General features: G+C 47.1%; 1 pseudogene; it reads right to left on the reverse strand.

Annotated features, from left to right (window-relative positions):
- Positions 1 to 2,495: 2,495 nt before the first annotated feature.
- On the reverse strand, positions 2,496 to 9,922 carry LOC144334766 (transcription factor NF-E4-like; annotated as a pseudogene).
- Positions 9,923 to 11,457: the final 1,535 nt, after the last annotated feature.

Raw genomic sequence — 11,457 nt, forward strand, 5'->3', positions numbered from 1 at the left:
ATACAATGGTCCTTGCTTTTGAAGGTTTTGGGCTCAGAAGTCCTCCTTTTCTTCTGAGGAGTGAAGAGGAGAGAACAAGGACAGGGACAGAAACTGGCCTTGCATGGGTAGTAGGGCTACTTGTTTGGCTGCCTGATCTGCTAGCTTATATCCAGCTGATACAGGATTGTCTGGGGTTTGGTGGCCACTGCATTGAATGATGGCAGCTTTCTGCGGGAGTCTGGCAGCTTGAAGGGGCTTGCTGATGAGACAGCCATTTATGACAGGACTGTTTTTTGCAGTTAGGAAACCCCGTTCTTTCCAGATGGACGAGTGCGAGTGCACCATGTGGAACACATCATGAGAATTTGAATATATGTTGATCTGTTGTCCAGCTGCTAGAGTGAGAGCTCTAGTGAGGGCGATGAGTTCAGCTTTGTGGGAGGTGGTGCCAGGGGGCACGGATTGCCCTCAATAATGTGGCGGGTGATGCCATATCATAGCCAGCATGCCAGCACCCTTGATGCAGGAAGGAGCTGCCACCTACAAACCAAGTAAAGGAGGCATCTGGAAGGGGTTGGTCTGTTAGGTTTGGAAAAGGTATAAGAAAGGTTTGAACAGGGTTCACACAGAAGTGTGCAGGGTCTTGGGCGGTTGTAGCTTCAGGTGGGAGCATGGCCGGGTTTAGATAGGAGCTGGTTAGCACGGTGATTTGGGGGGTTCCTATGAATAGCGTATACAGTTGGAGGAGCTGTGGGCAGAGATGAGACTTAGTACACTGCAAGGAGCTAGCATGTCTTTGATGTTGTGGGCTGAATAAACTGTTAGGTTGGCATGGAGAGATAGTTTGAGGCTTTCGAGGGTGAGGACAGCAGCTACTGCCAATGCTCAGAGACAGGCAGACCATCTGAGAACTGTGGCTTCAAGCTGTTTGGAGAGGTGGCTCTCTTAGACTAGGGACCAGGCAACAACCTGGAGGGTGGGTCCCTAAGACTAGGGACCAGGCAACAACCTGGAGGGTGGGTCCCTTAGACTAGGGACCAGGCAACAACCTGGAGGGTGGGTCTCTTAGACTGGGTTGGAACACCTAGTGTAACTCCACGCCATTCACCGGTGTAGAGGGAGAAAGGTTTGGCGAGGTCTGGGAGGGTGAGGATGGGGGCTCAGGTGACAGCCTTCTGGAGTAGACGGAAAGGTTGGGTAATAGGCTGTGCAGGATTTAAAGGCTCGTGGAGAAGGCCTTTAGCGACTTGGTATAACGGTTTGGCAAGTAGAGCGAAGGAGGGAACCCAGAGCCCAAAATATCCCACTAATCCTAGAAAAGAGAATTTCTTGCTTAGTTTGCGGAGGCAGGAGGGGCTGGAGGAGGGATATGCAGTTGGTTGTGAGCCCTCGGGTTCACGGGGTAAGAGGCATAGATAGGTGACTGAGGGGGTGCATATTCGTGCTTTCTTAGGGGAGGCCCAATACCCTCGTTCTGCCAAGAAGTTTTAAAGAGAGAGATAGTATGGGTGTTGCAGTCTCTTTGAGAGGGGCTACGCAGGACCAGATCATTAACACATTGAAGGAGAATGGACAGTTTTAGGGTTAAGGTACAGAAGTCGCCAGCAAGGGCCTGTCCGAAAAGGTGGGGGCTGTCTCTGAAACCTTGAGGTAGTACACACCAGGTAAGCTGACGTGAAAGGTGGGTGTCATGATTTTCCCACGTAAAGGCAAAAAGGCCTTGGGAATCACGGTGCAAAGGAGTTGTGAAAAAAAAGCATCCTTTAGGTTTAGAACAGAAAAATGGGTGATATTGGAGGGAATTGCAGAAAGTAAAGTATACAGGTTAGGAACTGCTGGACATACTGGGAGTACAACTTGGTTAATGAGCCTGAGGTCCCGGACTAAGCGTTAAGTTCCATCTGGCTTTTTAACGGGTAGAACTGGTGTGTTAAAAGGGAAGTTTGTTGGGCGGAGGAGATGACTGGCGAGGAGGTGAGAAATGATAGGCTTCAGGTCTATGAGAGCTGCTTGGGGGATGAGCTACTGCTTCTGTGATAGGAACTGGGTGGGGTCTTTAAGGGTAATACGGCCTGGGGTGTGGTGTTCTGTGCTTGAGGGTGTGGAAGTATCCCAAACAGTGAGGTTAACTACAGATGGGGGATAAGGAAAAGTTGCATGTTTTAAGGTGGGAGGTTGGAGGAGTAGAAGAAAGTTAGATGTCCCAGAGGGGTCTGGGTGGATGTGTTGGGTACTATGGGGAACATGGAAGTGGAAAGTGGTGTGGAGTTTTGAAAGGATGTCTCTGCTAGGAGCGGAGCTGGGCATGAGGGCAGGACTAAGAGTGAGCGAAGGAAAAGGAGTGAAGGGAGCAGAAGAGTGGAGGGTGGGGCTCGGTGTTTGGAGACTTGTCCATCAATTCCCACAACAGAGACTTGGGAGGACTGGGTGGGTCCTGAAAAATTAGGTAAAGCAGAGTAGGTTGCCCTGATACTAATTTAAAAAAAATACTGGCCTACTTGCCACCACCAGGGTTACCCTTGGCTCGGATGAAGTGATGGTAGTTGCCAGGGCTTCTGTTTCAGGGCACGGTTAGTCTTCAGCGGTAAGGCCGATGAGGTCCGAGTAGGAGGTTTTGGCCGGCTCAGGAAGGGATGGGGGCGGTCCTTGTGGGGGCCGCTCACAGTCCAACTTCCAGTGGGGTCCTCCACAGAGGGGGCACGGCCTGGTGGGCTTACCTGGGTTTGGGCATTGTCTGGACCTGTGGCCTTCATTGCCACACTTGAAACAGGTGCCAGGTGGAGGTGGATTGCTAGGAGGCTTCTGTGTGGAGCTGCAGCCCTGTGGGCCTGCAGGGCCCCTGATGGCAGAGGCAAGCATTTGAAACTCTGCCTTTTTGTGCCTTTTACGTTCCTCATCATGATTGTTAAAGACTTTGAAGACTAAATTAAGAAGGTCTCGTTGTGGGGTTTGAGGGCTGTCGTCAAGCTTCTGAAGCTTGCACCAATTATCAGGGGTGGATTGGAAGATGAACCAAAGGTTTAAAATAGTGTTTTCTTCTGGGCTGGCTGGGTCTAGGTTGGTATATTTTCTCATGGCTTCAGTTAAATGAGAGAGAAAAAGGACTGGGTTTTCGTCAGGACCTTGGGTGATTTCTGAAAGTTTTTCATAGTTTCCTGCGTTATGGGCACCCTTTTTGAGACCTGCAAGGAGAAACACAATCATGTGGTCTCCATGGTGGCATCCAGAGGCCCTGTCTTGATAATCCTAGTGGGGGTCCTGGTTGGGACTGCCTCTGCGGCAGTAGGCTGGGCAGGAGCTTGGTTATGAATTGTATCAGCATGTGCCTAAACTAAGGTCCAGATACAGTCTTGGTCTTCTGGGGTGAGGGTGGAAGAGAGAATAGCACAGAAGTCCTGCCAGGATAGTTCATAAGACTGGGTGAGTTACTGAAACTCTCTAATATAAGAGGTAGGGTCTTCTGGGATGAACCGAGTCTTTTGTTAGTTTGAGATAGATCGATGAGGGAGAAGGGAACATGACTGCTAACAATACCTTCAGTTCCTGCTACTTCCTGAAGAGGACACTCTAACACAGGCGCTGAAGTAAGGGTGGGGCTTGGGCCAAAGATGGCATCTGAGTGAGTATGGGTGGGAGACAAGGAATGAGCCCTAAGTGGTTCCTGCTGAGGGTTTGAAGGGGCAAGGGGGTTGAGTTGATAGGCAGTGGAGGATAGATAGGGTTATAAAGGGCGGGATGGTTTTACAGGCTTTAGGAGAGGGCAGTGAGGAAGGAGAATGAGTACAGGCAATGCTAATGTTGTCCTGAGGAGAGGATGGTGTAGGAAAAGAAATGAGTACTTTTGGGGGTGATGCCGGCTGGGAAGATGGCAGCTGGGAAGATGACGGCTGAGAAGATGGCAACAGGGAAGATGGCGGCTGGGATAGATGGCGGCTGAGAAGACAATGAGGAAGCTTGAGGGGGTTAAATAAGACGGTTGAGAGGAAGAGGTAGGGGCTGGGAAGGGTGGACAGCAGTCTGCCCGATCTAAGGAGGAAAAAGAGGTAGGGTCGGGAAGAGAAAGGCAATCAGGGTGGTGAGAATGGAGAAGGATTTGAACAGGTGAGCAAGAATTGCACAGGTCAGGTTGTGATCTGAGTACAAAAAGGCCTGGACATAAGGAATTTCTCCCCATTTCTCCAGTTGTTGGCAATAATTGCTGAAGTCAGTTAAAATTGTAAAGTCAAATGTTCCATCTGTGGGCCATTTGGATCTACTGTCCAATTCGTATTGTGGCCAGACTGAATTGCAAAAAAATGACAAGGCACTTAGGGTGGATATCTTGCCTGAGGCCTAAGGTTTGCAAGTTTTTTATGAGGCAGACTAGAGGGCTATTTTTTGGAATGGAGGACTGGGAGTTTCCCATAATGGAGGGTAGGCTCAGGAGAACAGGGAAAAGGAGACTGTCCTGGATGGCCTGAGGGAGACAATAAAAGGAGCAATTGTCACCACTGCCTTTTTCATTCCCAGAATGGGATCAAATGACTTAGAGGCATCCCCCTAAGACCAGATGATCCGTGAGTGCCTGGTACACACTGGAGCCTTCTTGGACCAACATTGGATTTTCAGACCAGAGAAACTAAGAGAGGCTGTGTGGATTTTCCCCTGTTAACAGGGCTTCTAGGGAAACTTACCAGTAGGCAAAATCAGTGACCGATGTGCATGCGCAGAGAGGTGACTGGACGCTGAGGAGCTTCCTTTGTCCAGCTGCTGTGGCCTGCACTCTGGGGTGGAGGGGTACATCTATGGGGGATGTGGACCAGAGCCCCTCCCGGATTTCGGCACCAGATGTAAGGTTCTTGTATCAGTTTGAACCCCAAGAGTGAGCCAACAGACAACACAAAGCGATGTGGAGCAACATGCTGTTTTAATAAGCAGCTAAGTGTAGGTAGGCTGAGGCCTAAAATGGCATCAGCCCCAAGTGAGGACGGAGCAAAGGTTTTATAGCCCTCTGTAAACAGAAAGTGTCCCAGTCTGACGTGACTGTTACCTTGTACCCGGATGACCTCTTTCTCGATCTTCAGGGGTATATGTCTTCGGCGAGGGTAGGTGTCTTCCAGCCTGCTCTCTTCCTGCTCCTGCTATCTTGCTGGTGCACGCTGCTAGCGCTAGTTGCACCTTGCAACTGGGCCTGAGAAGGGAGGAGTTATTCATCTCCTTAAGCTTTCAAGCCTTGGGTAGAATCTTACAGATATCAGTGACTGAAGGTCAACTTAATAAAATAAAGAGAGAAGACAAGATTAGATAAAAAAGAATAAAAAGGAATGAACAAAGCCTCCAAGATACATGGGACTTTGTGAAAAGACCAAATCTACATTTGATTGGTGTACCTGAAAGGGATGGGGAAAATGGAACCAAGTCGGAAAACACTCTTCAGGATATTTTCCAGGAGAACTTCCCCAAACTAGCAAGACAGGCCAACATTCAAATTCAGGAAACACAGAGAACACCACAAAGACACTCCTCAAGAAGAGCAACCTCAAGACACATAATCATCAGATTCACCAACGTTGAAATGAAGGAAAAAAATATTAAGGACAGCCAGAGAGAAAGGCTGGGTTATCCACAAAGGGAAGCCCATCAGACTAACAGTGGATCTCTCTGCAGAAGCCCTACAGGCCAGAAGAGAGTGGGGGCCAATATTCAATCTTCTTAAAGAAAAGAATTTTCAACCCAGAATTTCATATCCAGCCAAACTAAGCTTCATAAACAAAGGAGAAATAAAATCCTTTACAGACAAGCAAATGCTGAGGGATTTTGTCACCACCAGACCTGCCTTACAAGAGCTCCTGAAAGAAGCACTAAACATGGAAAGGAACAACTGCAAAAACATACCAAATTGTAAAGAACATTGACATTGTGAAGAAACTGAATTAACTAGCAGGCACATTAACCAGCTAGCATCATAATGACAGGATCGAATTCACACATAACAATATTAACCTTCAATGTAAATGGGCTAAATGCCCCAATTAAAAGACACAGACTGGCAAATTGGATAAAGAGTCAAGACCCATCAGAGTGCTGTATTCAGGAGACCCATCTCACATGCAAAGACACACATAGGCTCAAAATAAAGGGATGGAGGAATATTTACCAAGCAAATGGAAAGCAAAAAAAAGCAGGAGTTACAATCCTAATCTCTGATAAAACAGACTTTAAACCAACAAAGATCAAAAGCGACAAAGAAGGGCATTATATAACGGTAAAGGGAACAATGCAGCAAGAAGAGCTAACTATCCTGAATATATATGCACCCAATACAGAGGCACCTAGATTCATAAAGCAAGTTCTTAGAGACCTACAAAGAGACTTAGACTCCCACACAATAATAATGGGAGACTTTAACACCCCACTGTCAATATTAGACAGATCAACAAGACAGAAAATTAACAAGGATATTCAGCACTTGAGCTCAGCTCTGGACCAAGAGGACCTAATAGACATCTACAGAACTCTCCACTCCAAATCAACAGAATATACATTCTTCTCAGCACCTCATCACACTTATTCTAAAGTTGACCACATAATTGGAAGTAAAACACTCCTCAGCAAATGCAAAATAATGGAAATCATAACAAACAGTCTCTCAGACCACAGTGCAATCAAATTGGAACTCAGGATTAAGAAACTCACTCAAAACCGCACAAATACAAGGAACCTGAACAACCTGCTCCTGAATGACTACTGGGTAAATAACCAAGTGAAGGCAGAAATAAAGATGTTCTTTGAAAACAATGAGAATGAAGACACAACATACTAGAATCTCTGGGACACATTTAAAGTAATGTTTAGAGGGAAATTTATAGCACTAAATGCCCACAAGAAAAAGCAGAAAATATCTAAAATTGACACCCTAATATAAAAATTAAAAGAACTAGAGAAGCAACAGCAAACAAATTCAAAAGCTAGCAGAAGACATGAAATAACTAAGATCAGAGCAGAACTGAAGGAGATAGAGACACAAAAAACCTTTCAAAAAATCAATGAATCCAGGACCTATTTAAAAAAAAAAAAATCAACAAAATAGATAGATCGCTAGCCAGATTAATAAATAAGAAAATAGAGAAGAATCGAATAGGGTATATCACCATTGATCCCACAGAAAACCTTCCTAAGCTGATAAGCAACTTCAGCAAAGTCTCAGGATACAAAATCAATGTGCAAAAATAACAAGCATTCCTATACACCAATAACAGACAAACAGAAAGCCAAATCATGAGTGAACTCCCATTCACAATTGCTGCTAAGAAAATAAAATACCTAGGAATACAACTTACAAGAGATATGAAGGACCTCTTCAAGGAGAACTACAAACCACTGCTCAAGGAAATAAGAGAGGACACAAACAAATGGAAAAACACTCCATGCTCATGGATAGGAACAATCAATATCATGAAAATGGCCATACTGCCCAAAGTAATTTATAGATTCAATGCTATCCCCATCAAGCTACCACTGACTTTCTTCACAGAATTGGAAAAAAACTACTTTAAACTTCATATGGAACCAAAAAAGCGGCTGCATAGCCAAGACAATCCTGGGCAAGAAGAATAAAGCTGGAGGCATCACACTACCTGACTTCAAACTATACTACAAGGCTACAGTAACTGAAACAACATGGTACTGGTACCAAAACAGATACATAGACCAATGGAACAGAACGGAGGCCTCAGAAATAACCCCACACAGCTACAACCATCTGACCTTTGATAAACCTGACACATACAAGCAATGGAGAAAATATTCCCTATTTAATAAATGATGTTGGGAAAACTGGCTAGCCATATGGAGAAACTGGACCCCTTCATTACAACTTTTACAAAAATCAACTCAAGATGGATTAAAGACTTAAACGTAAGACCTAGGACCATAAAAATCCTAGAAGAAAATACCATTTGGCAATACCACTCAGGACATAGGCATGGGCAAAGACTTCATGTCTAAAACACCAAAATCAATGGCAACAAAAGTCAAAATTGACAAATGGGATCTAATTAAACTAAAGAGCTTCTGCACAGAAAAGAAACTATCATCAGAGTGAACAGGCAACCTACAGAATGGGGGAATATTTTTGCAATCTATCCATCTGACAAAGGGCTAATTACTAGAATCTACAAAGAAACAAATTTACAAGAAAAAAACAACCCCATCAAAAAATGGGCAAAGGATATGAACAGACACTTCTCAAAAGAAGACATTTATGCAGCCAACAGCCATATGAAAAAATGCTCATCATCACTGGTCATTAGAGAAATGCAAATCAAAACCACAATGAGATACCATCTTATGTCAGTTAGAATGGCGATCATTGAAAAGTCAGGAAGCAACAGATTCTGGAGAGGTTGTGGAGAAATAGGAAAGCTTTTACATTGTTGGTGGGAGTGTAAATTAGTTCAACCATTGTGGAAGACAGTGTGGCAATCCCTCAAGGATCTAGAATTGGAAATACCATTTGACCCAGCAATCCCACTACTGGGCATATACCCAAAGGATTATAAATCATTCTACGATAAAGACACAGGCACACGTGTATTTACTGTGGCACTATTCACAATAGCAAAGACTTGGAACCAACCCAAATGTCCATCAATGATAGAGTGGATTAAGCAAATGTGGCACATATACACCATGGAATACTATGCCGCCATAAAAAAGGATGAGTTCATGTTCTTTGCAGGGACATGGATGAAGGCAGAAACCATCATTCTCAGCAAACTATCACAAGATCAGAAAACCAAACACTGCATGTTCTCACTCATAAGTGGAAGTTGAACAATGAGAACACGGGGACACAGGGAGGGGAATATCACACACGGTAGGATGCAGGCCTGTCCGGAGGTGGGGGAGAATGAAAGGGAGGGATAACGTTAGGAAAAATACCTAATGTAGGTGATGGGTTGGTGGGTGCAGCAAACCCCCAGGGCACGGGTATACCTATGTAACAAAACTGCACATGTAACCCAGAACTTAAAGTATATATATATATATATATACATATATATATAAAAGGAATGGCTAAACATTATTTTTTAGGCTAAACATTATTTTTTAAATCAAGGCCATTTCAAAGCCCTTACTTCACTGGATTCTCAGCCAGTGTTGCCCCCAGAGCAGAAGGCAGCTGTGGGAAGCAGAAGGGTGGCCCCACCTTCACCTGGAAGATTCCTGCTCAGATCCTGGGTCACCTGCCCCACTGATGATGCCCCAGCTGCTGTTGCTGGGAAGCCGAACCCAGAACTCCCTCAGGTCTGGTCCTCACTCTGCCCCCCAGCACCCCTAGTGCGGCCACGCAGGTGGATGGAGCCCCGAGGCTGCAGGGGCGGAAGCGGGTGGGTCAAGGCTCGCCTCACCCCACCCTCAGGTGTTGGTTTTTGTTTTTTAAACCAAACAGAGCAGAGAGGGGCGAGGAAGCAAAAGTGACTCAAACTCAGGGCGAGCCAGAGCCTGCGGAGGCAGCAGCAATCCTTGTGCTGGGCACACGCCCAAGGCTGGCTTTGGGGTCAAAGAATAATCAAAGATGACACTTTGGGCCTGTCCTCTCCCCAGCTCTCCTAGGCAAAGTCGGTGCGTCTGAGGAGTCAGCCTGGACTCGAACTTCTGACACCGGACCGCTGCTGGCTTGCTGCCAGGACCCGAGGGGCCCCAGGACACAGGGAGGGGCATGGAGGGGGAAAGCAGCCAGACTCCGCCCAAGCAATTTAGGCGCCTGCCTCGTCTGTGGTTCCCCGCACCCCCAGCTCACCGAGTCGCGGGACAGCCCCTGGAGATCCCCAGGGAGGCAGGGTCCAGGGATTGCGGTGAGGCCCTGCGCCCAGGACGGCTGCGCCCCACCTGAGGGAAGAGTCACTCCAGTCCCTCTGGGCTGGTCCACGTGCAACCACGGTAGGACGCAGGTCATCTCCAGTGAAACGCGGAGGGAGGAAGGGTGTGCCTCCCTGTTCCTTCCCCACCCTCCCGGGGAGGGGCAGTTGCCCTTAGCAACGGGATGCCCACGTGGGGATACTGGAAGTCTCAGCCTACCCCATCCCACCTCTCCAGGCCTGGTTTCTCCTGGGCGCAAGGGGTTACTTCAGAGCTGTCAGGCCTCCACAGTAGCACATTAAATGTTCTGGAAACTAGGAGATGTGGCACTGCTGTACAACGGTCAGGAATAGCCATCCTGTCCTCCTGACCAGGTGAAAACCAACTTCTGCTGGGAAGGAGCATGGGGTGGCGCCTGGCCTTTGGAGTCAGGAAGAACCAGGCTTAAGTAACAGAACTGCCTGACCTCCAGCTTGTCACTTCAGCTCGCAGGTCCATACTTCACTTGGGATGATTGGGTGGGGCACATAAGAAGCTGCGTTCATTCTTTCCTGACCCTCAGAATTCCTGTGCTCTCAGGGTGCTGGGTGCTGTTTCAGGTCCCAGTACACAGCACAGAGTGCACAGCAGGCCCCCGCGGAGGATCAACACAGTGGCTGAACACCGGGAAGGAACGGGCACTTTAAGTCTGCACATCTGAAACTTGCTAAGGCTAGTCTTTGGAACTTGCCCACTCCATTTGAGTGGAAGCGTGGCCTGATCACCCACGGCGTGCCTGTACTGGCACTTTGGTTTTTGTTTTTGACTTGACTTGAATTGTTTGATACTTTGGTTTTGGTTTTGAACTGGCTCGGATTTCTGGATACTCTGATTTTGGTTTTGATTCTGGTTTGGTATAAACTTAAAAAGTGTGTGTGTGCCCTTTTTTACCTGTTCTTTGTTTTGTGGTGTGCGTGTGATGTGAGCGTGGTGTTTTGTCTCGTAGGAAACACGGGTCAGACACAAAGTGAGCCCACTCCGCTAGGAACTATGTTGAAAAATTTTAAGAAGGGATTTAATGGAGACTATGGGGTTACTATGACACCAGGAAAACTTAGAACTTTGTGGGAAATAGATTGGCCAACATTAGAAGTGGGTTGGCCATCAGAAGGAAGCCTGGACAGGTCCCTTGTTTCTAAGGTATGGCATAAGGTAACTGGTAAGTTAGGACAGCCAGACCAGTTCCCATATATAGACACTTGGTTACAGCTGGTGCTAGACCCCCCACAGTGGCTAAGAGGGCAAGCAACAGCAGTGCTAGTGGCAAAGGGATAGATAGCCAAGGAAGGATCCCGCTCCACTCACCGAGGGAAATCAACTCCTGAAGTTCTGTTCGACCCAACATCAGAAGATCGATTGAAGGAGATGGCACCAATGATCCCAGTGGTGCCCTCCCCTTACCAGAGAGAGAGGCTCCCCACTCTTGAGCCCACAGAGCTTGTGCCTCCGCAAGACAAACATATCCCTAGGCCACCCAGAGTAGATAAGAGAGGAGGTGAAGCCTCAGGAGAAAGCCCTCCCTTGGCAGCTCGTTTGCGACCCAAAACTGGGGTACAAATGCCCCTGAGAGGGCAGCGGTATACTGGGATAGAT

This window comes from Macaca mulatta, chromosome 15 (genome assembly GCF_049350105.2).
Source record: "Macaca mulatta isolate MMU2019108-1 chromosome 15, T2T-MMU8v2.0, whole genome shotgun sequence".
NCBI classification, from domain to species: domain Eukaryota; kingdom Metazoa; phylum Chordata; class Mammalia; order Primates; family Cercopithecidae; genus Macaca; species Macaca mulatta.